This window comes from Ursus maritimus, unplaced genomic scaffold (assembly GCF_017311325.1).
Source record: "Ursus maritimus isolate PB19 unplaced genomic scaffold, ASM1731132v1 scaffold_10, whole genome shotgun sequence".
Taxonomy (NCBI): Eukaryota; Metazoa; Chordata; class Mammalia; order Carnivora; family Ursidae; genus Ursus; species Ursus maritimus.
In genome coordinates, this window is record NW_024423344.1 from 23,026,476 (window position 1) to 23,050,989 (window position 24,514).

The following is a 24,514-nucleotide window of genomic DNA, read 5'->3' on the forward strand; positions in this document are numbered from 1 at the left end:
GACTCCACATTTGGAAGCTGCAAAGCTCACAGAGCCCTGTCCCCCCGGATGCCACCAACCTGTGCCTGACTCACCCTGGAGCTCGGCAGGCAGAAAATTCAACGTGTGGCTGTTTATAGGATTGCTGCGGGTTTCTGGAGTAGCTTGAAACCCCTGAGCAAGAGTTTTTGGATCTGGCCCATTTCCCATCTGGAGAAGACCTGAGTGAACCCTTACCGCAAGGGTGGGAAGGCTTTCACAAACAGTTGTCACAATAGGCTGAGCAGCTCTGTGGGCTCTTCAGTGCGCTGAGCACTTTCTCCCTTGTTATTGTCTGACCTAAGTGGTTTCTTTTGTAACCAGACTTTCCAGCCCCCATCCCCATCTCTGCTCAGATTCTTCAGCAACCTGCCAGGATCAGCAAGAAGGATACTGCTGATTGGTCTGTCTCCCTGACCTGCCTGCTGACTACATTCCAGAATGTTCCGAGAAAGTTCAGAAACCCCCAAAATAAATTCTGCATTTCATTAATTTGGTTTCTTCTTTTAGCTCTAAAGACCAGACACCTTATCATATTAAGTTTCCTAATTAGCACATTTTCTTAAAATCACAGCAGTTGGGTTGTCAGCTTTTCGGTGATTTCGCCCAGCTGCCGATCCTCATGTGCCCTTCAGTTTGCATCTGCCTTCCTCTCCTTCTAGCACTTTCCCCGACTCCTGAGAGCTCAGGGAAGACACTAGAGCCTTCCTGGCCTGGGCTCTGCCTAAAGCTGCTGGGCCTTCTTGAAATGTTGACTGTTAGGTCCAGTTTGGGGGTGGGGCTGGACAGGCAGCACCCACTGGCTGCGGTCTTCTTCCGCTGAAAGGAGAACTTTGCTCAGACCACAGAATGTTCGGTAAAATGACATCCACCACCACAAATGTACATGGACAGACAGAAGAAGAGGCACCTTAAGAAATTGTGTATTGTCAGAGCCACCATTAGGGCAAAGGTCTGCATGGATGAAAAGTGACCGTTTCAAAAGTGTCAGATGACAGATATCAGCATCAGACTTATGAGTTAGCAATATTTGCCTTTTTTCTACCCTTTGCTGACAAGCTTTTCTTCACTGTTTGCTTGCTTGCTTTTCTCCTCTTGTTTGTACATTCTCCCTGTGAAGTTCCTTTCTGGATAATTTTCCTGAGCAAAAAGTTGCTTAAGGATTTTGGACACATTTGGAGATAACTGCCCCTTAAAACTGGACTCTTTTGACAATTTCATTCTTTCTTGTGTATTTTGAGGGTACAAATGCTTCCAGCGAACTATTTATCCCCAGGGGCATAGCAGGAGCTGAACCCTAGGAGAAGGTTGGCATCTGAGCATGTGAGGGGGCCTCTCTCTGCCCCCAAGGGTGAGATGCATGGCATTTTCTCTGGCATCCTTCTTCCCATCTCTGTCTTCTTAATCTCCTTGTTTCATTCTCAAACGTTCTCCCAAAGCTAGCTTTTCTTCCGTGTTCTTCCTAACCAGTAACGCTCAGCCACTACAACAAAGACAGACTGAATGTGAAGAACTGAGTAAGGACGGCTCTGAGCTCCTTGAAGATATGACTTCATTTTCTTTAAGCATTATTCTAAGTGCTGTCTTTTCTCTGGCTCTTGTAACTTCTCAGCTCTTACTTGTTAATAGAAATTATGAACCTCTGACACTGACTATGGATTTCATTTTATAAAAATATCTCAACAATTTTTTGTCCCATAGTGCACTTCACCAGTGTATCTGGGAAGATTGACGGTATCGGTGACTAACCCAGTCTCTGACCACAGGAAGGCCGCAGGGCCACTCTACATCTGCCTCTGATCCTCCAGTCTTCTCATTGCAAAGACAGAAGGTCAGCAAGTGTTATCTCAGAAGCCATCACCCAACACAGTCCAATAATTTCCTAGGAACTGTGTCAGCATTAGGATTATCCTTGCCCACAATCAAAGTGACTACATGACGACTCAGGGGCTCCCCCAAAGCCCATTCATTCAAATTAAAACTGCCTGTCTTTCTCTTCCCTCCTACTGAGGCATTTCATATTCTGCCATTAAATTCACTTTTTAGAGCAAAGAAATTATTTACAAAGGTAGCTTGTTAAACATCCTTTGCTTCCTGGAATGATACAGAGGCATTGTGATATCATAGAAAAGCTTTAAATCACAACAGGAGCCAAACCCTAGCTCTACGCCTTGCTAACTGTGTGAGCATTACGAAGTACTCAACCCCTTGGAGTTATCCAGAAAACCAAAGGAGGTGACACAGGCGAAAGCCTCCAACACAGCTGCCCCGAGCCTGGTACTCATACACAGTCGATGCATTATCATGCTTGATACAACCCTGTCTGTTGCCAAGGGAAGAAGAGCCTGAGAACTTTTTAGTATGCCAGGTGTAGGATACCTGTATAGGAGAGTAAGAAACAAGCAGATAAGGAGAGAATGTTTCAATATGTCTGGAAAAAATGGAAAACCACAGGAATTGCTCAGGAAAGTGCCCTAGGAAACTGCCAGTAGCATGGGGACAGTAGGCATCTGTAATCTAAAGAGGAGAGAGGATGGAATGGAAGCAAAACACAGGCTTCCCTCCTTCCCCGGCCTGCCCTGCTGCCCAGTGTCTCCTCCGAGGCAGACCCGGCCTCATTATCCAGCCGTCTCCACCAGCTCCTCTTTTCCATCACAGTGATCAGCTGATGGTGGTCCCAGTATAGGTTGTCATCTTTCACCTGCACAAAGGACACAGTCTCCTGCCTCCACTCTTGCTATTCTCAGGCCATGCTCTACACAGTGGCTAGAGTGACCTTTCCAAAATGCATATCTGACCATATGACTTCTGCTTAAAACCTACTATCACATCAGAATGAAGTTCAACTCCAGACATATCACAGTGTGGATCTCATCAACCAGCATATTCTCTCCCCACAACTTCCTTCACTAAAATCCATTCTAGCCTCATGGAACTCCTTTCAACGCCCTAAACACTCCCGGCTCTCTCTTGCCTATTCACTCTGAGCTCCAGCTCATCTGGCCATCTCTTACCCAACTTCGGGTTTCTTTCTAGACATCACTTCTTTCAGGAAAAGCCTTCTCTGACCCCTCCAGGTCTTGGTTGCCCGCTGCCCCACCTTGCCCTGCAGTGCCATGGGATTCCTGTCCCAGCACTTACCCCTTTGGGCAGCCATAGTTCCCACCAGACTGTTCACAACTAATGGCAGGAATGGGGTCTCACCAGTCTACTGCCGCATCCTTAGGCCCTAGCACAGCTTGTGGCACAGACATGTGCTCCCACAAATGACCGATGAATGAGCCGGGGAAGGTATTATTCACCTCCCTCATTTTATGTCTCACAACAAATATCTTCTAAGCAAAAAAATCCCCAATGGTCTTTGGCAGCAAAATGATGTTTGTGTATTTTTCCTCACAAACTGACTGTTTCTTAACATTCAAATATAGATTCTAGGGACAAGAATACAGAATCAAAGGCATGAGAGTAGCGGGGTGTTGACAGAAAAGACCCAAATGGTGCTCTGCGCTAAACACTGTAGAAAGGGACACTATTTATATATCTGAGGGTTGACAGTTGTTTTTCTCACCCTGCGCCAAACGAGTTTCTGGTAAGGATTTGTGTCTGCTACAGCTAACAAGGAAAACTGCCTTCAATTCTCTCAGAAAATTTATAAAAGGACAAAACTATTGTCAACGTAAAATGCAAAATAAAAAGAAACCAACGTCCTTTAAAGAATGTGCGATGCCCCCAAGTACTCTGTAGACAATCACGTCTTCTGTACCAGAGGTGCAAATGGGGCAAAATGCTATCTCCACAGCCTCATAGGAGGGCCCTTATATGGGACATAGATTTTCTTTAGTGATAAAAAATTCTTGTTTCTATAATGTACAATAATATGGATCCTTTTAAATTTTTCCAGCTTAATCTTTAAACTTCTAGAACAAATAGGCTCTGCTCCCGTCCCTTGCCCTCCACTCGCTTCTTTTCTCTGTCCCTCCCCTGGCCTGTCTTCCCTCCCCTCCCCTCTTTTCTTCCTTCTTGTTCTTCTTCAAATCTGCTTCCCTCTTTCCTTGAAACCTCTCTTCAAAACACTAGAGATGCAAAAAGCTTTCTTTCCTGAACCTGACTCTTCCTAAGGACCCTTCCAACTTAGCGATTCTTTGGTTCCAACTCACTGCTCCAGCTTCCATTACTTTCTTTGTCAAAGGCTTCATTCAGCCCATACCACCACCAAGTCATCAATCCAATAGGAGAAGTTTTCCTTTAAATATTGCCACACATTGTACCATTTTCTCTACAGATGAGTTAATAAAAAGAAGTTAATAGGTTCAACAGAGATAAACATAAGCTGTTAACTCCACATTTATTGATGAATTAATTTATTTATACCTTTCCATCTATTCTTAATGGAACCCATGTGCTAGGTTTTCTGTGAGGACTCCATCCTCAGGCGTTCTTGGTCAGCAGAGGGATTGAGACCCTGCACATAAGTAACTCCGGTACAAAGAAGGCAGTGGTCAGTGCTCCGAGAAAATCACAGATGCAGTGCTGGAGGTTCGGACATACATTTGACAAGGTGTCATAGCAAAGCTGAGCAACCCAGACAAATGCTTGCCTTTCTCTGCATTATCCAGCTTCGCTGCTGCATTAAGGAGAGCCCACTGGGTAACAAGCCCTTGTTAGGCTCTTATCTTCCAGGCTGAGCCTTGGAGGACTATTGTGCCTCAGATGTCTGGTGTGTAAGACAAACTTGAAAAATGGGAGTCCTTGAGTCTGGAATACACATGAGATATAAAAATGCCCAAAGTGATCCTGACGCATGGCAATGAGCACATTGCAAAAAGATGTTATTTTTCTTCCAGAACAGGTGTTGTTTATGTTGTGTTGTACCCCTGATGACCCCAGGCCCATAGGAAGGCAGAATACTAACAGATGCTGGGCATAATTTTGATTCCTTTGGAACAGTCTGGAGCCTCAACCTCTCTAACTTTTAACCAATGCACTGGAAACAAATCCATCTCTTTACAGCCTCAGTAAATTGAAATTCGTAAGTAGATTCTTATCTCAAGAGTTTATGTGGTTAAGGTGGATGATAGAAATTTCTAGAGGTTTGGGGGTGCCTGGGTGGCTCAGTTGGTTAAGCGTCTGCCTTTGGCTCAGGTCATGGCCCTGGGGTCCTGGGATTGAGCCCTGAGTTGGGCTCCCTGCTCGGGGGGCGGGGGGAGTCTGCTTCCTCTGCCTGCCTCTCCCCCTGCTTGTGTTCTCTCTCTCACTCACTTTCTCTCTCTCAAATAAATAAATAAAATCTTTTTAAAAAATTTCTAGAGGTTTTGTTTATTTTATGTTTCCACAAATTACTTCTATATTATTAATACAGTATTCAAAGGGAGATTTGGGTCGCTTGCCCGAAATTCTACCTCTCCTTCCCTTAATACGTATTGATCTCAGATATGTGTCAGAGATAGGAAAATATTTCAAATGACCTAGGTATAAATGACAGCTATTATCATGCTGGCCATCCATTAGAACAACCTGGGAAATTTTTTGAAAAAAACAAAACAGAACAAAAACTACTACAGATGACTGGCTTATCTCCAAAAGCAAAGTTTCGGTTATTCTAGGGATACTTTTAAAATTTCCTCAGAATCAGGTGATTCTGGCTGAATGTGCAGCTAAACCAGACGCAGGCCCAAAGGGGCAATAAACAGATACACACATACGTTCTCACACATGCTCTCCCTCTCATTTAACCTCCAGGTAAAACCACTGACACCTACATTCTCAAATTTAACCTCCTGTCCCCCAAAAAACCTTCTCTCCCCTGAACAGGAAAAAATACATTTTACACAATAAAATGATGCAGTCTATGAAAAATAGGAAAGATGCTATCTGGTCAAAACCAGGGGAATGCTTGACTAAGGTATGGTAAATCTCCTCAATGCAACAGTATCCAGCAACTTAAAATTACGATTATGAAGAATTTATAGCAATGTAGAAACAGTTTATGCTCTATGGAAAAAATGAACATCAAGTAATCCACGCCGTATGGACACAACTGTGGAAATCAAACTAAAGTTATATGCAGACATGCAAAAAAAGAATGGAAAGAAATACCCCCCAAGATATCAATGGAGACTAGCTCAGTGGTGGTTTTACTTTCTTCTCCTTTTTTGTACTTTCCCAACATCTTTTAAATGGCCACGTATATGGTAGAAAAAAATTTACAGGAGAACAAAATTAACAGAAAGCATGCTTCCGACTATGAAGTGATCAGCAAGGTCTAATTCTCAATAACGAATTAACAAAGATAAAAATGCTCACCCGAGGGTTTCTGTGCTCCAGCTGGCTTTGCTCTGTCTCCTCTATTCCTCCCGCTTTCCTCCTCCAAGTAATTCAGCTTGCTTATTTAAAAGAAAAGCGAAACAGCAAATTTATTTTATAAAAAGTTTCATCTAACAGCAAGAGAATAAGGAACTTTGGCCAGCTGGTCTGTCTGGTGTGGGTGTTGGTCTGGCTTCCTTCTCAAAAAGAAGGGGGAATTATTTCAGTTAGGGACTATATCTAAAAGGAAGAAGCCTGGATTAGCCCTGTCCCCCTAAGGACTGTTTCCATTAGCATCTTTCACAGCAGATCATGGGAATGTGATGCGCTAGACTCAGGGGTATGAAGTGGCTGTTAGTTCTCCTAAGTGGTTTTTGTTTCCATGACAACAGTAACAGCAATGCTGCATTATACGCCTTATAGGTATAGCACTTTAGAGCTGTTTAGAGCACTTCCCATCACCCACTTGCTTTTACAACTTCTTGCACATGGGCAGAGGCCTTCCCCAATCTGCTGCAAATGCTCTGCTGGAGGTCACCAATGACCTCCTCGCTGCTCACATAAAGGGTCCTTGCTCAGTCCTCATCTTCCTTCCCCAAGTCATTGTGCAATTTAGGCCACTTCCTTGAAACTTTCTCCTTTTTGTTTCTCTGACTCTCCTCATTCTTTTCTACCCCTTAGGCTGCTTCTTTTTGCTTTCCTTTCCGATGCCTCTTCTTCTCCTCCTTTTCTAAATGTGAATTTGCCTCAGAAGTCCGTCTTCTGACCTCTTCCTACCATATTCTCTTGCTTTTATTTATTTTGTCCACATCCTCGGATACATGTAATATGGCCCCTCCCAAGCATCTACTCCCCCATCTACCCCAGCTAATCAAATGGCACCACAATGATTCAGCCAGTTATTCCATCTATAAGCCTAGAAGTCATTCTTAACTCCTCTCTTTCTCCCACAACCAATATCCAAGCCAACCAATTCTGTTTGTTCTACCCGCAAAATGTGTCCTAAATCCAACCACTTCTTACTTCCCCTGCCCCCATTAAAATCGTCATCATTTCTTGGATAGAATGCTGCAGTAACATTAAGCAAGAACTAAAAGACATCCAAATTGGAAAGAAAGAAGTAAAACTATGTCTGTTTGCAGATGATGTAATCTTATTATGTAAAAAACTCTAAAGATTCCACACACAAAAACTGTTGGAACTAATAAACAAATTCATCAGTTGCAGAATAAAAATTAACACACACACAAAAAATCAGTTGCATTCTATACACTAACAATGGACAATTCAAAAAGAATTGTTAAAAAATTCTAATTACAATAACATCAAGAAGAATAAACAAATACAATACTTAGGAATTAACTAAGGAGATGAAAGACTTGTACACTGAAAACTACAAAACATTGCTGAAAGAAATTAAAGAAGACATAAATAAATGGAAAGTCATCCCATGTTCATGGTTTGGAAGACTTAATATTATTAAGACATCAATACTACCCAAATCAATCTACAAATGCAATACAATCTCTATCAAAATCCTAATGATGTTTTTCTCAGACACAGAAAAATCTATTCTAAAATTCATATGGCCAAAGATACAGAAGTAGTGAAGAGAAGGGCCATATGCACCCCAATGTTCATAGCAGCATTGTCCACAATAGCTAAATCATGGAAGGAGCTGAGATGCCCTTCAACAGATGACTGGATTAAGAAGTTGTGGTCCATATATACAATGGAATATTACTCAGCTATCAGAAAGAACGAGTTCTCAACATTTGCTGCAACATGGACAGCACTGGAGGAGATAATGCTAAGTGAAAGAAAGACAATTATCATATGATTTCTCTCATCTATGGAACATAAGAACCAGGAAGATCGGTAGGGGAAGAAAGGGATAAAGAAAGAGGGGGTAATGAGAAGGGGGAATGAAGCATGAGAGACTATGGACTCTGAGAAACAAACTGAGGGCCTCCAAGGGGAGGGGGGCGGGGGAATGTTATAGGCTGGTGATGGGTAGTAAGGAGGGCACGTATTGCATGGTGCACTGGGTGTTATACTCAACTAATGAATCATCGACCTTTACATCTGAAACCGGGGATGTACTGTATGGTGACTAACATAATATAATAAAAAAAAAATTAAAAAAAAAGAAAAAATTAAAAAAAAAAAAAAGAAGATGTGGTCCATATATACAATGGAATATTACTCAGCCATCAGAAAGAACGATTACTCAACATTTGCAGCAACATGGACGGGACTGGAGGAGATAATGCTAAGTGAAATAAGTCAAGCAGAGAAAGACAATTATCATATGGTTTCACTCATTTATGGAACATAAGAAATAGCAGGAAGTTCGGTAGGAAAAGGAAAGGAAGAATGAAGGGGGGGTAAACAGATGGGGAAATGAACCACGAGAGACTACGGACTCTGGGAAACAAACTGAGGGCTTCAGAGGGGAGGGGGGGTGGGGGATTGGGAAACGCCAGTGATGGGTATTAAGGAGGGCACATATTGCATGGTGCACTGGGTGTTATACGCAAGTAATGAATCATGGAACTTTACATCAAAAACTAGGGATGTACTGTATGGTGACTAACATAACATAATGAAAAATTATTATAAAAAAATAAAATAAAATTCATATGGAATCTACAAGGACTCCCAAATAGCCAAAACAATCTTGAAAAAAAAGTTGGAGTACTGATACTTCCTGATTTCAAAACTTACTACAACACACAGTAATCAACACATATATGTTCTAATAACTTTTGATGAGGGTGCCAAGACCATTTATGGGAAAAGACAATGTTTTCAACAAATAGTTCTGGGAAAACTGGATATCCACATGCAAAGGAATGAAGCTGGACCCTTACCTGTTACCATACAAAAAAATTCAAAATGGATCAAAGACCTAAATATAAAAGCTAAAATTATAAAACTCTAGAAGAAAATATAGGGGAAAGCTTCATGGATTTTGCAATGATTTCTTGAATATGACACAGGCTATAAAAGAAAAAATAGACAAATTTGACTTTAACAAAACTATAAACTTTTGTACATCAAAGGACACCTATACAGAGTAAAAAGATAATCCACAAAATGGTAGAGAATATTTGCAAAACACATATCTGATAAGGGATAATATCCAGAATAAAAATAGAACTCCCAAAACTCAACAACAACAAAAACTAACAACCCAATTTAAAAATGGGCAAAGAACTTGAATAGATATTTCTCCAAAGAAAATATACAAATGGCTAATAAGCACATGAGAAGATACACATCACTAATCATTACAGAAATGCAAGTCAAAACCACAGTAAGATACCACTTCCTACCCATTAAGATGACCATCACCAAAAAAAGAAAAAGAAAAAAAAATAACAAGTGTTGACAAGGATGTGAAGAAATTGGACTCTTGTGCATTGCTGGTAGGATGTGTGTGGTTTCTCAAAAATTTTAAAATAGAATTACATTCCACATGATCCAGCAATTCCACTTCTGAGTATATACCCCAAAGAACTGAAAGCACCTATGGCATACCCAGGTACATTTGAAGAGCTATTTGTGCACTCATGCTCATAGTAGCATTATTCACAATAACCAAAAGGTGGAAGTAACCCAAGGGTCCATTGATGGGTGAATGGATAAACAGAATATACTATATACATACAATGGAATATTATTCAGCAGTAAAAAGGAAGGAAATTCGGCTCCCTGATCAGCAGGGAGTCTGCTTCTCCCTCTGCCCCTCCCTTGGCTCGTGCACACACTCTCTCTGTCTCTCATTCTTGCAAAAATAAATAAATAAATAATCTTAAAAAGAAAAGGAGGGAAATTCTAGTACATGCTACAACATGGATGAACCTTGAAGGCATATGCTAAGTGAAATAAGACAGTCACAAAAAGACAAAAACTGTATGATTGCACTTACAGGACCTATCTAAAGTAGTCAAATTTGGGGGCCCAGCCCAGCAAGATGGCAGCACCCGCATTGTCGCACCCCTTCTGCAAGCTGCTGGCTCTGGCCAGGCTCCTAAGAGGCTCTTCAGCGTGATCAAAGTTCTACACGTGGAAGCCACCACATGATAGACCTGACCGGCTGAGAGTTGGACCGACCTTGGCCACCTCCATCTTCTTGTGGCTCTATCTCATCAAACAACATAATGAAGATGTTTTAGAGAATCAAAGAAGAAATGGGTTGGAATAAACTATTGAAATACTAATGCAGTAGGCTCCATATAATGAGTATACCAGCTCCTTCGGGTCCACCAATCTGCTGAGTCATAAACGTGACAGAAAGAATGATATGTGAATGGATGTCAAATCACATTTGTGTTTTGTGTCATTAAATGAAAAAATAAAAATACTTTTGTATTCTTAAAATAAATAAATAAAATTTTTAAAAAATAGTCAAATTCATAGGGACAGAAAGTAGAAGGGTGGTTGCCAGCAGCTAAAGGAAGGGGAAATGAGGGGTTATTTAATGGGTATGGAGTTTCAGTCTTATAACATGAAGACAGTTTTGGAGATGGATAGTGACTGAACAACAATGTGATTGGACTTGACGCCACTGAACTGTACACTTAAAAATGGTACATTTTATGTTATATATATTTTACTACATTTTTAAAAATAAGCAATTTTTAAAATAAATTGGAAAAGTCTTTAAAAAAAAAAAGAATGCCAACATCCTACCTAATTGTCTTTCCATTTCCACTTTTGTTACTCTACCATCAAGCTTTTGAAGAGTAAATCAGATCATGGGAGTCTCCTGCTCAGGACTCCTCAATGATTTCTTGAAATTCTCAGAATAAAAATCCTTAGAATCAAAAAAAAAAAAAAAATCCTTCCAGTCTACAAAGGCCGGACCTATCAGTCCGTCCTACATACCTGTCCAACTTCCTCTCTCTCCCTGAGTCTCCTGCTGCTATTCCAAGCACCTGTGCCCAAATGTCCCTGCCCCCAACTCCCTCACTTCATTTGGGTCTCTACTTAAATGCCACCACCCCAGAGATGACTTTCCCGATCTCCCTTTCTTTTTTTTTTTTAAAGACTTTATTTGAGAGAGAGAGAGAGAATGAGCAGGGAGTAGGGGCAGAGGGAGAGAGAGAGGAAGAAGCAGGCTTCCCAGCTGAGCAGGGCACCTCAGGCAGGGCTCGATCCCAGGACCTGGAGATCATGACCTGAGCCGAAGGCAGTCGATGAACTGACTGAGCCACCCAGGCGCCCCTCCTGATCTCCCTTTCTAAAAGAGCTCCCCTCCATACACACACTCTCCCTACCTTAACCTGCTATATTTTGCATTATACTATTCATCACCATCACTATTTCTTTAATATCATGTATTTGTTCCTAAATTGTTGAACTCCTATGTTTGTGTAGACTCGTCCTACTCCTTGGGGTTCTGGCCGCCTCTGATGTCTGCAACTGCCCACGTTCTGGTCCTACCCTTGGCCCCCCTCACACATTATTAGGAGTCCCACATTTAGGCCTGTGGACAGTCCACCTTTTTTTGTCCATATCCCTGCCCCCGCCCCTGCAAACAGCTGCCCTTGGCCACCACTAGGACAAGACAGCTCCACAAACTGTATGTTCTGACACATCTGGGGAGGCAGTTACACAGCCCTTGGGGACATTTGGCCGGTGAATTCTCAAGTATCCTGAGAAAATTCTAGACAGCAAAGTTGGGGGAGATTAGCTCCGCAGACTCCAGGCGCCCTTGGGACAGAAAGGGCTGGAGGAGGACCAGAGAGGGGTCCTCCAAAGCATGACGCCCAGGGCACTGGTTGCTCTTGCCCATGTACGAGCAGTCTGCCTCCATGGACCCACTCCAGCCTCCCTTTCAAGTCACATTTCCTTCAAAGTTCATGGCTCTCTTGCTCCCTTCCCATGTACCAAACTGAACTGTTTGTTTATCTCCCAAAATAGAAAACACTATTTTAGGGCCCAGGAGTAGCACAAAATGGTAAGTTTAGTTGTGTTGGATAGAAAACAGCAAATGCTTCCTTGAAAGTAAACAAGGAAGGCTTTGTTTGTTTCTCCTGTTTATAGTTTGTTTGCTGGACCTGTAACAGACCTTACACATCATCTCGATTCTTTGAAGCAGTGGAGGCTCGGACCTCCTAAGGAGCTCAGGGCTAGCAGCTGGTGCCACAGCAGCCAGAACCCGACGCGGGGGCCTGAGAAGCTGCGGACAGTTCCCAGGGCCCATCCATCTGACCCCACTCTACCAGTGTCCTCTGCCAGTCCAAAGGTCACACGAAAGACAAGCTGGCTCTGACTACACCCTCACCCTAGGTCTCCTAGAACCCTGGAAACCACTGATTCTAGCACCTTGCCCCATCCTCTCCCAGCCTGGACCCTGGCCTGGTGATAGGTGCTGGAATGGCAAATCCTTCCTCACCCCATCTGTGGGTCCCACAGGTGACAAAAATCTTGAAACTTGGAGGGGAAAAGAAAAAGGTCTTCCTCAAAAGCTCTAGGCCGCTGCTGCTGTGAACATGAAGAGGAAAGAGGCTTCTAGAACCACTGTATGAATGTCCCACAGCTCTCCAGCAATGGCTGTGGATGGGAGAGTGTGGTGATGTGACCTTGACACCGCAGAACCTGGGGGTGAGGACGGGGGTTTATCTGTGCTGCTTCTCCGTGGAGCTCTGATGGGGCTGGTGCCAAGGCTGCTGCTTGGAGAACAAGGTTATTCCCAGGCCTGGGACTCTGTTTCCAGCATTTGATTGACCCAAGTGGAAATTAACAGTGTATAAATATTACATTACTATTCTCACCTTTGGGAAAAAAAAGAGGTTGAGAAACAAAGTCTATAAGCAATCACTATAGGTTTTCATTCTCCTCCCCCCAAAACCTAGCAAATTGATTAATGTCCAACTCATTAAAATAAAAACAGTGAAAAAAATTTAACCCTACACACCCAGAACTAACTCTTGCATATCAGGTTTTCAAGGAGGAAAATAAGACTTTCTTCAATGGTTAGAAAGATAAGAAAGGAAAACCTTTTTTCCCCTCTACCTCTGATTCTGTAAACCTCTGGTAGAGGAGAAATCTCATCAAGACTTTCTTTTATTTTTAGACCATCTGGAATTTCTAAACATTCCAAAGGCAGGCTGTCACTTCACTGGAAAGGACCCATTAGAAAGTCTTTCTTAGTACCACTTTGCCTGATAACATGGAGATGAAATCTCATTGTAATACGAGATTTCCAGGATGGTGAATGAAGAAACGGAAAGGATTCATCACTTTAAATAGAAAAATAAAATCCTGAGACGGCAGAGAAATAAATCGACATATTTTTCTAATTTGTTGTTCCTGACAACCTTGAGGAAAAAAAAGAAGTCAGACTATTTCATGTGAAGCATGTTTCAGCGCCCAGAGAACTTGTCTGGAACTCTTAAGGGCCTGCAGAACTCCTGCAGGAAAGATGGGACTCAGCTCTGATTTCGAAGGAGATCTCAGTGGGTCCTGGATAACAAAGTGAATTAGGGAAATTCAGGGTCAATTTCTTGCTGATTACACTGATGCACCAGTCACAGAACGTTTTACTCAAGAGTTTTAGAGACATAAGCTTGACCCTAGCAGGTATGTTCTTGTAAACACAATCCTGGGATTCCTAAAAAGTCAGAACTACCGTTAAACACGCTAGGGCATCAGAGAAAGTAGCTTATTTTCATAATCCAAGATTAAACACCAAGGAAGAAATCCGTGGGAGTCATGTTTCTATTTAGGTCATTAACAAAGGGAAAGGATAGAAGCCAAGCTCAGGGGATTTAGAAAGCACCAAAGTTTATGCACAGGAGGTCTCATAAGACAAACATAAAAAAAATTACCTAGTGTAGTGGGCTGAATGGTGGCACCAAGGATATGACCCCATCCTAATCCCAGGGTATTCTGAATCAGAGTAGATTGTGTTTTCAGTGGCTCAATTGCTTACAAATCATAATCCTTGGATAGATGTTAACACTAAACAGTTGTAATGTTTATTCTGTACTTATACTGGATATACAGAAGTTTGTATACAAAGCCAGCATGGTTTACTAGGACGGGAAGTGCGGCCCCGCAGCTTTCCAGGGATGAATCCTCCTACATCCTACCCTCTAGGACCTCCTTCCCTCTGAGCCATCACTTGAGCAATCACTCCTCAGGCACTGCTTGATGTTGAGTGAAACAAAGCCTACCCCAGACTTTACTAGTTTACTATAGTGATGACTAATGACTGGGCTGCTCCCAAGCCTTCATGTTTCAGTTTAAAGACCAAAACCAAACCAAAACAAGAAAACCACCTACAAAGCATATGTGACTGTTGAAGTACTTCTCCTCCCCAGTGTGGATTCTCTGGTGCTTGGAAAGATTACCAAATATTGCCTTATGGGGCAAAAGCTGGGACTAACTGAAGAATCCCGAGAAGAGTCTCTCCTTTATTATCCAAGTGGGCCCAAAATGCAGTCGCAGTTGTGCCTGTAACAGAGAGGCTGAAGGACTTTTGACAGAGCCACCCAGAGGAGAAGGCCAGGTGGAGTGGTTACAGAGGTGCAACCACGAACCAAGGAATTCCTGAAGCCACCTGAAACTAGAAAAGGCAAGGGAGGATTTCCCCGGAGCTTCCAGACGGAGCACCTTGATTTCAGACTTCTGGCCTCCAAAAGTGTGAGAGAATGAATTTCTGTTGTTTTAAACCATCAACTGATGGTAATTTGTTCTGGCAGCCCTGGGGAACTCATATACCTAACCTTCCTCCACCATGAAGACCTGAAATTCAGGGAGAAAGTGATCAGTTGGCCAATAAGTTTAACTAATCTGTAGTGGATTTTTAAAATTTATTTTTACTAAAATAAAAATCCTTCTATTTTAATGTTTTGATTTTTAACCTCTTGTATTTGATTCTCCCTTCAAAGGAACAACTTAGCTTCCCCAGCGGGATCAACTCTCTGGAGAGGCAGTGACGCTGGAGTGAGCATTAATGGCCGCTCCAGTCCAGTTTTGATGAGGGGCAGGGAGGAGATGGGGAGAAATGTGCTATATGTTGGTCACGTGATACACCCTCCAACCCTCACACTTCTCCTTTGCAAAGTGCCTCTGAACACTTTGGTGATGAGTTGCCAAGTTAGACATTCTAAGAGGAGGCGAGTTTCCCTCCCAGAATTTGCATAAGAATGAGAGTCAACAGACTCCAGGTCTAGACTTTGAGAGACCCGGTCAACAGCCTTGGGGAAAGAGCAGGTCCATTTCCCACCGTACAGCTCTTAAAACTGGGTTGAAGCTGAGCTTTCTGTGTGGAGGGAACAAAAGTTATCTTTACCCCCTTCATTCCATCAGACCCCTTCTTCTTCCTTTCTGCCACCCCTCAGGGAGACCGTAAAATCTCCTGCTGCTTATCCTAGGCCTTTCAGAGGAAGCAAATAGTCAAGTCACTTGGGATAAATTAGTGCCTAACAACGCAGCATCCTTAAAAACAACAACAACAACAACAACACAGAATTAGAGCCTCAACAAAATGCATGGTACAGAAGAAAATTCAATGAAACTTGCTAGTTTAGTTTCAAATCTGTAATTGCTCATCAGTCCCTTCTGGTTTATTCCAAATCTCAACAGTGTAGTCATGAGCCCTGCTTAAACGGGATCTCAACACTCTCTCCCTGCCCTCCGTGGCTTTGGTCCAGGCAGGGAGTGCCTTCTTAATTCCCACCTTGGCCTGAGGCGGCAGGTGGCCAGGTGAGAATCCTGAAGAGAGTCAAGAGATAGTCTGGTCCAATCTTGGTAGGTTAGTTGTTCGGTCTTAGAAACACACTGGGACCCTCTCCGTGGTGGAGGGGGAAGAAGGACACAAAGATAAGGAATACAAGGAATTTCTGGGCTATACTTAGTTTCTTTGCACAAAAATCAATCACAATGCCATCCCCTAAAAGGCAACATTGTAGTACAATCCCTTCTAGGCATTTTTCTGTGCTGTTATTTGCGCAGTTGGTGTTTCCTTTGTTTGACGTAAATTTGCATCCTGCTTTTTTCCACTAACACCTTTAAGCATTTTCCCACTTCAAATTAAATATTTTAATGATTGAATTCTATTCCGTCAACAGGATGCACTGTAGTTGGGAGAATAAACTGCTTTCAGGGTTATTTTTGTTCACCTGATGCATAAAGCTTTTCCCAAATTCAGGGTGATGGACCACTGTGGATGCTCTGGGTTAGTTTCAATAATAGAATGTAAGGGAGATTTTGTAACCTGAAGTTTAACAGGGTGGATTTTGGAAGAAAGACTCTTGAGAAAAATAGCAAATGTGCTACCAGAAAATCCTGAGGAATGTTCTGTTCTCTGCCTTCCCTGGGTCGAGTCTAAGTATGAAGCCAGAGCTTTAAGAATTAATGTAGGTGGCTAAGGGGTGGGGGACTCTCCTGATCTCCCACCTTATGCCCAGGCTCTGTGCCAGAGCCCCCTGCGTTCCCTGAGAGACCCTATGGGCAATTTCTGCCCAGTTCTGGGCAGAGTGGCAGAAGTGGTGGCGAGACCCCGATTCCCCTCTACGCTTGGCCAGCCCAGGCCCTGCCTGTGCTCAGGCATTTCAACAGCAGGCACAATGGCAGCATGATGATGGTCCTTTCCCCCAGACACAGAAGGATGGCCCAGCTTGAGCAGAACACCTCAGGGACATTTGGGACATAGAGAGGCATGGGAAGTTTGGGGACAAGAATAAGAGGGGAAGAGCAAGTTGGAAATAGGTGCCACCCCACCTTCTGCTCTGCTCTGTGGTGGGGCGGCAGATTCACCCGTGGAGGCTGCATGCTTCTGACCCTCAGGGAAGCCCAGCTTCTGGCTGGATTTGGCTCTTGTGGAAGGTGGGGTGTGGAGGAAGGGGGCAAGGAGCCAGGGTATCTCTTCCCATTTGCCCTTCCGGGGTTTTTCTGATGGCAGTTGTGTTTCTTCTGCAGCTCCACCTCCCACCTGCCTGGCTCACCATGGCCCCAGCTTCTGCAAGTCGACCTCTGAGCTTGGGGAAGGCCATGTCCTCCTTCTGTCCCTGCAGCCACCATGGTAATAGCCTCCCACTGTGCTAATCTCTGTGTTACTGTATCTCCCTCGGGTCTCAGCTCCTCCACCACAGAATAAACCTTCCCTGTTTTAAATACTCAGAGTGGATTCTGTGTTCCTGGTTGGTCTCTGGCAACTCTACCACCCCAGCCCATGTGAGGTGATGGATGGGCTTCTCTGATGAGCTCCTTGCTCGATGAGGGGCATGTGTTCACCACACTCAGGTGGCCCCACACTCAGCAACTGGGCACCCTCCGTGCGCCTGGCCCATGCAGGCACTGCCCCACAGATAGCCACATAGTTGTTGCGATGACCCCTTGAGATATTGTTAGATGAGACATCACCTAAATAATGAGGTACCCACATTTCAGAGACACTGAGTAATTATGCATCGTCCTACCATTAGCAAATGCCTGCGATACCCACCATAGATCCTTTTGATATTATAAACCATCTGTCGATATTAAGGGATTTCTACTTATTCACAGAAATCATGGGCTCCTCTTAGCATTGCTAGGCTTTTCCATGGCACTCATTCATTTGGCACTACAGCTTTCTGAATTTATCAGGCTTCTCTCTGTTTCAACAGCCCTGAAAATGGGGCCAGCGTGTTCCTCTTCAATTGGACATGCTCAGTAGAATTAGCACAAGTGGATGGCTCACGAAAACAGTAACACAAAATGCCTCATGCATTCAAGTATTTAAAGAGTACTTTGCAGTTGATTTAATAGCTGGAGACCTCAGAATTCCACAGAGCCCAGAGAATTGCATTATTTCATCTGAGTCATTAGGGAGGTCCAAAGAACCAAGACGCTTAGGAACTGCCCAGATGAGCCAATTCACTTTGCTTTTTGCAGATGAGCCATGAGGCTCCTAATGATGACTTCTCAGGGCCCAATTAGCACTACCCTGTGCTCCAGTAGGGAGGGAGAGATGCCCCAGAAGGAAGGGAGCTCTGCCTGGCAGTCCAGCCTGGGCTCTGTCCTGGTGGAGTGGAGAGAGGTGGGTTTGGCAGGGGAGTAGATGCTGTGGAAACACAAACAGATGGGAAACATGCAGTGAAGAAGGCATTCTGAAATCCAAATTTTCCTCACTCCAGGAATGTCAGTGTTTATAAATTCTTTCTCCTGGTGTATATAAAAAGGCTCTTCTGTTTTGAACATGTTAGGTAATTAGGAGCCTGGAAAGATGAAACCCCAGGAAACATAGTAGGATATATTAAGGAACCAGCTTGCTGCAAGGCTGTTGTTTTTCCTCTCTGTATAAAATAGTAGGAAAGAATAAAGGAGTTTCTCCAATAGGCCAGAATGAGAACTTCTCACATGTCTTTGTAGCCCCATTGTCTATACTGTGACTGGCCCATAGTAGATGCTCAATAATATATGTGTATGGGTGAAGAAAGAAACGAAATAATTTTGCAAACTTAAAAAAAATACATCTAGGTTCCTCCCTTTCTTCACTCTTTTTTCTTATCCATTTGTTCAGCAGACATTAAGCAGAGTTGTATCAGTCCTCATGCTGGTTGGAGGTATACAACGAAACCTAAGACATGGGTCCTGTCCTCAAGAGAGTCAGTGCCTAGTAGAGAGAGGCAGAAAGTAAACATTCCTGAGTGCTTGTGCTGGTGGGGCCCTGGAGGAAGGAATGGCTAATTTGAGGGCCCAGCTAACATTACAGGTGCCTCTGTATGAGTGACAACCCTTCTGGATCTGAGAATTATAATAAAGTGTAGCTTCATCAGCTACCCACAACCCAGGGCTCTCTAGTGGCCAGGGAGCAAGGGTTGAATTTCCATCCAGCTCCCTCTTGGTCCAGGGCACAGCTGGTGCTGCTGCCCTAACTGGCTCTGACAGGCTCTTCTTCCTACAGGAGAGCACTGCAGAAAAAGGCTTCTTGCAGGTTGTGGGGCAGGAGCTGGCTCTGGGACAGAAGCAGCGGCCCCAGGAGGAAGGAGGGCCTTCATGGCAGAAGGAAACTTGGGAGAAATGCTGGGTATCTGCCAGGAACAACAGATCAGCATGGGCTCCACCCTGCCTCACCCTTTCCAGCTCTGTGTGTGTGCATGTGACTCACCCTCTCTGAGCCTCTTTGCTCCCCATGAAATGATAACAATAGTGTAGCAGCCGAATGGGGCTGTTCCGCAGGATAATCAAGTTAATGTGTGTGAAGTGCTCAGCGCAGGAGCTGGTAATACACAGTATTGTGTTAGGTTTGGGGAGAGGGTGGAAAGATGAATTGAAACTAGAGCCTACTATTAACAATCTGAAAGAATCCTAGTTCAGAGAAGACACTTTCACAAAAATTATACATTCAATAGAGTAGAAACATTCCACAGAGAAAACAGATGACTCAAACTCCTTTAGTGTTACCTTCTAGGCAGGTATGATAGTCAATTTTATGCCAGTGTCAACTTGGCTAGGCTATGGCGGTCAGTTATGTGGTCAAACACCAGTCTAGAAGTTGCTGGAAGGTATTTTTTAAATGAGATTAACACTTAAATCAGTAGACTTTCAGTAAAGCAGAGCGTCGTCTGTCATGCAGGTCGGCCTCATCTAGTCAGATGAAAGCCTTGAGAGAAAGACTACGTAAGATTCCCCCAAATAGAAGAAATTCTCAAGACTGCAATATAGAAACTCTGTCTGAGTTTCTGGCCTGCTGCCTTATGAAATTTGGACTCAAGACATCATTAATTCTTACCAGAATTTCCAGCCTACCAATCTGTCCCATGGGTTTTGAATTTGGCCCCCACATTTGCACGAGGCAATTCCTTAAAATAAACTTGTGTACGTGTATCTGCATGTGTCTGTGTGCATATTCTCTTTGTTCTGTTTCTCTGGAAAACCCTAATATAGAGGGTATTGGGAAAGTGCAACATGACATAATTTTATGAGGAATGAGTAGGATTATACACAAGGAGAAAGACTGGGTTAGAAACTGTTCTTTTTGGGGAATACAGATTCGCGGCACTTGGGGGGAAAGGGATAATTACCAAGCAAACCACCCAACTCTCTCTATTTGTAAGTTTCTGTTTTGTGGCCCCCTCGGTCTCAGTTCCATATTGTATTAAAGCAGGCCTTCTTGAGACTCTACAATTTCAAACAAACCTCTTAAAGCACTTGCTTACCTGAAAAGAGTAGACAAAGCAATTTATTCTCACTGTTTGGCACTTAGCAGGAGCTCCCTAGCATTTTTATGCATGGTTTATACCCTCTCTCCAACTCAATTATAAGCTTTTCTAGGTACTCTCAGCATGTAGCCTGCCATTCTAAACACACACGTTCTCAATAAACATTGCTTGGACTGAACTGAGTCGAATATGTCCTCCGATGGACCTCACATTACTCCATTAGAGGATATTACACTCCCACAAATGGCAGCATTCTCGGCAGACCCAAGGAGATAGTGACCATTTAGAAACTACTCTTACCTTTCTTCCTTCTCCTCCCTCCATCCTACCTATGCAATTCCTGCTCCTTGTTCACCTGCACCTGGCCTCATGCTCAACACGTAATCAACGATTACCAAGGACCAATAGGCTGTAGAGCCTCGTGCTTGATGCCTGGTGGAAAAAGAAAGGAGAACTCTAGCCTCTTGGTTTCTTTCTTTTTTTTCTTTTTTTAAAAAAGATTTTATTTATTTATTTAACAGAGAGACAGCCAGCGAGAGAGGGAACACAAGCGGGGGGGGAGTGGGAGAGGAAGAAACAGGCTCCCAGAGGAGGAACCTGATGCGGGGCTTGATCCCAGGACTCTGGGATCATGCCCTGAGCCAAAGGCAGACGCTTAACAACTGAGCCACCCAGGTGCCCCTAGCCTCTTGGTTTCTTGGCCTCTAACTCCAGTGGTCCCTTTCTCCACCTACCTCCACCATCTGCCCCCCCGGCACAGCCTTGACTTTGTCTTCGCTGTTAAGCACACCATCTCCAAATTCTCTATTTCAATATCCTGTTCCTTCTTGCAGCCACCTTCTCACCTCCTCATTCACTCCTTCGAGCTACCCTTCAAAATCACACTGCCAGCCCTCTAACCCCCAGAATACATGTGCGTGCGCTCACACATGGGCATACACACACATCATACAATTCCAGGCTTAGAGCCCAAGGTCCAGCATTCCAGCCTCACTCCTACAAACACCCTTGGCCCCTACTTCTCCTGCCATTGAATTCACCTGGCAAAACCCCAACCCTAATTAAACCCAACTATCTGCCTACTACATGGCCGCATTGCAGCAGCAGAAACCGAGTGAAGCAAATCAAACAATCCTGCTGCTTGTTTTTTTTCTCTAAAACTTTAAATGACAGCTTTTAAATGATCACATTTTTCCCTGGTAAATCAAGTCCCCTCTCATCAGGGAGAATTTTTGGCCACTTCTCTTCGCTCCTCAAGCCTATAAGAAACTTCTTCCCTCACTTTCAGCTTGTGACCTCACCGAGACAATACAATTCACAGGGAAGACAATACAATTAGATGAGAACTACCTCATCTTCCCACTAACAAACTCAGAACCTATGTGGAGAGCCACACGGATTTTTTGCCTTCTCAACTGATACAAAGGAACAAAGATGGCTGCTCTTCTCCAAAGTCAGGCCCTCTCCTGTGCTCTCCAGCCAACCATCTCCCCTTATTCAAGCTCTTGTTACTACAGCATAAATTTCTTCCTTGCTGGATCATTCCAATCAACATATTAATATGTCTTATTATGACCCATTTAAATAGATTCCTTGACCATATGCCCCTCCAGCTAATTCTCCATTTCTTTGTTTTCCTTTAGAGCAAAGTCACTGTCTTTTTCATTCTACTCCCTCATTCTCCATTCTCTACACAACTCCCCCTCCCAACTAGGTTTTCATCCTCATCAACTCGGCCAATGACTCTTAATAAGACCACCAGTGACACCTATTTTGTCAACTCCAGTGGTCAGTTCTCTGTCCACATCTACTCTGTCCCCAGAAGCACTCACCATTAACCACTACCTCCATGAAACACATTCATCCCTAGGTTTCATGATGTCACAAGATCCTGGTTGTCATCCTACTTGAGGGGCTACTCCTTTTTTTCTTTTTTAATATAGAAGGTTTTAAATATGTACGAAAGTAAACAGGATAATATAATCAACTCCCATGTTCTTATCACTCAGCTTCAACTTATGACCAATCCTGTTTCATTTATCTCCTACCCACTTCCCCCTCCCAAATTATTTACAATTCCCAAATATATTACTTCCTCCATAAATATTTCTGTTTCTCTAAATAAGGACTCTTTTATTAAAAACAAACAAACAAACATAACCACACCATATTGTCACGCCTAAAAAAATTAACAATCCTTAATATCATCAAATATCAATGGCTACTCCCTCTTAGCTTCCTTTGCTGACTCCCCTCCTCTACCTGCCCTCTAAATGTTGGAGTCTTACACTGTGTCCTCTGTTCTTTTCTTTTTTTTATACTCCTTCCCTAGGTGATCTCATCCAATCATAGCGCTTTGAATGTCAGCTATATGTTTATGACTCTCCTGAGTTCCAGTTTTCTGTAGTTGATGGCTTAACTTAAATTTCTAATGAGAACATCAATTTCGATGTGACAGAACAGGATCTTTGATTCTTTCTTCACCCACCCCTGCCCCAAAACCTTCTCAACTTCCACCTTTACCCATCCTACTAAATGACACTACCATCTATATTTGTTGCTCAGTGAAGAATCTGGCAGTTATCCTTGATTTCTTGATTTGACTTCTAACTGATGTAGGGACTATTTTTGGCTCCAGTGTTTTCTCTTCTTCCATTGTATAGAACTTTTACTGGGCACATGTGCACCCAGAATAAAGATGGCACTTCTCCACTTCCCTTGCACCTAACTGTGGCCCTAGGACTTGGTTCTGACCAACTGGATGTAAATGAAAGTGTCAAGGGACCGCTTTTTGTTTCTCTTTTATCTTTTTCTTTACCTTGATGTCGTGAAGGCAGAGGCTGTTTTGGACCATGAGAATGAGGGTCACACCCTAAGATGCCCCAATAGTGAGCTGTTAGTATGTGTATCATTCAGGGTCTTGTCTGGAGATAGAATTTATTTTTTTAAAGATTTTATTTATTTATTTGAGAGAGAGAGCATGAGCAAGAGAGCAGAAGCAGAAGGAGCAGCAGAGGGAGAGGGAGAAGCAGGCTCCTTGCTGAGTAGAGAGAGCCCGATGCAGGGCTCGATTCCAGGACCTGAGCTGAAGGCAGACACTTAACCAACTGAGCCACCCAAGTGCCCCTGGAAATAGAATTTAAACAGGCAAAGTTTAATATAAGGAATTAATAACTATTTATAGGGGATTGGGTACTAAAAGGGGATAAAAGAAAACTCTAAAGAATACCTGAGGGCTGAGCAAGAGTAGCCAAGGAAGGAACAAATTTGAAAGGGGGGAGGGGCTCAGAACTTGTTGGAAAAGGTATGCCAAAACCCACTAGAGCTGGAGAAGTTTGCTGGATTACCTTAGGCCAGTTACCTTGGAGGAGATTCACAGCCAGTGGATTAAAACTAGCGGGTGGGAAACTGTGGGCCAAAACTGGACAGTGATGGCCAAGGGGTGCCCCATATGCATGCCACTGGAAGTTATCTTGTACACACAAGAGGAAGAGAAAGAGAACCATAGCCAAGAAGAGAAGCTCCTTTTTCCTGTCATATCCCTATAGTACCATCTATTGACAAAGCTAACATCAGGCCAACCAGCAAAGGAAAAATGTTTACAGAATTCAGCTCCAATGCCACAAACAAGGCAATGAAAAATGGAATTGGAGTGAAGAAGCAAGATTTGTATTGGTTTGCTAGGATGCCACAACACAGACCAGGAGGCTTAAACAACAGACATTTATTTTCTCACAGTACCGGAAGCTAGAATTTCAAGATCAAGAAGTTCCCAGATTTGCTTTCTCCTGAGGCCTCTCATTGGCTTGCAGATGGTCCCTTTCTTGCTGTGGCCTCATGTGGCCTTTTCTCTCTGCACGCATACATGTGTCCCCTGGTATCTTCTCGCTTCTAAAGACACCAGTCATCTTGCATTAGAGCTCCACACTTATGATCTCACTTAACTTATCTCTTTAAAAGCCCTGTCTCCAAATATAGTCATATTGGGGGGTGGGGCTTCAACATATGAATCTGGGGAGAACACAATT

At 43.4% G+C, this 24,514-nt stretch overlaps 1 protein-coding gene and 1 pseudogene across 8 annotated transcripts in view; one reads left to right on the forward strand and one right to left on the reverse strand.

Annotated features, from left to right (window-relative positions):
* CYSLTR2 (cysteinyl leukotriene receptor 2) overlaps window positions 1-7,545 on the reverse strand; it is a 30,118-nt gene extending 22,573 nt beyond the window's left edge. For all 8 annotated transcript variants that reach the window (XR_005832668.1, XR_572462.2, XR_572465.2 and 5 more), the window contains exon 1: window positions 6,322-7,545. The gene's annotated coding sequence lies outside the window, so the exon portion shown is untranslated. The remainder of the gene's footprint in view (window positions 1-6,321) is intronic.
* Window positions 7,546-10,189: 2,644 nt separating this feature from the next.
* LOC103677607 lies at window positions 10,190-10,671 on the forward strand (annotated as a pseudogene).
* Window positions 10,672-24,514: the final 13,843 nt, after the last annotated feature.